Below are 1,350 nucleotides of genomic sequence, written 5' to 3' on the forward strand. Positions count from 1 at the left end.
TTATGTAACAATTGTAGATTGAGAAGGTAGACTTGTATGGAAGAAAATGAAATAGTGGAGGAGGTTAATAGAGAATGAATGAATGAACCTTTTTAAAAAAGGAGCCAAATTCATAAATAAATATGACTACAGGGCAAAACAACCAAAAAAATGTCATGTTTCGTGCCTCACGGTTTCATTTTTGACCTTTTGGATCATCAAATGTTCACATTGACCAAACTTGTGAAAAATTTTCGAGCTCGACCCGATCATTAGCTCATCTACGTGTTCAAAGAATCCATGTGCTCAATAAAGCTGAGAATACGAGTGGCTCATTCCATTTGCGACCCCTATAGAGACTTGGTGTATCAAACATACTTCGAGATTGCAATACAAAACAATATTCAATTTCACTGCTCACCAACATTTGAGATCATCATGTAGGTTCTTGGAACTTTTTTTTTTATGCTTATTAAGAAATAATAAATATATTTTCCTATAAAAATATAAATTTAATTTTTATTTTTATAAATAGTTTCTCTTAAATTTTCCTATAAATATATAAATTTAATTTTTATTTTTATAAATAGTTTCTCTTAAAATGTAAAATAGTCAAATATTTCCATTCTATTTTCTTGCTTTCACCAACTAATAAGACTTGTGCAGTTTTATATAGTGTGTAAAATAGTATTAATTTTCATTAATCAATTCCAATATTCTTCCTGAAATGATAATCAATTCCAGTTTTATTCATTTATTGCCACAAATTTGAGGGTTTTACTCCAACCATTCCTAGTAAAAAGTGTAAATGAGTCGGCTTTAATTCTGTTTAATGTTTAAATTAGCTCCTATCCAGCTAAATATGGGATTTATTTTCCAACATATCTTATTATGTTTCCATGCACGAAATATGCACACTAATATCAATTGCCAATCCTGCATTCACTATTATATTTGATTTAATATTCAACGTGTAATGGGCATTATAACATAGAAATCAGTTTTTAAATCGGCTTGCGAAGAGAAGAATCTTGAACGATTATAAAAAAAAAAAAAAGTGCAAGATAAATCTTGACTAAACGATATGGAATTCAATTATAGTCGTTCAAATATACTATTCATCCATACATGACATCCTGGTGCGTGCTGTCGTAGGCACTCTAAATTAAAACCTATACTCCTCAAAAAAATGTAGTAGTGGAAGTAAGGGTTGATCCCACGAAGAATGTTTAGTTCATCTTTTACGCAATATTAACTAAAAAGGGGGGTTTTGGGTTTGAAACAAGTAACTATTAAGAAAAGCAATTATTGTCAATGCAAACTATCGAATTAAATGAAATCAATATAACCAACCTTGATCTAAGTCAACAT

The sequence above is a fragment of the Olea europaea genome, unplaced genomic scaffold, assembly GCF_002742605.1.
Source record: "Olea europaea var. sylvestris unplaced genomic scaffold, O_europaea_v1 scaffold2667, whole genome shotgun sequence".
Taxonomy (NCBI): Eukaryota; Viridiplantae; Streptophyta; class Magnoliopsida; order Lamiales; family Oleaceae; genus Olea; species Olea europaea.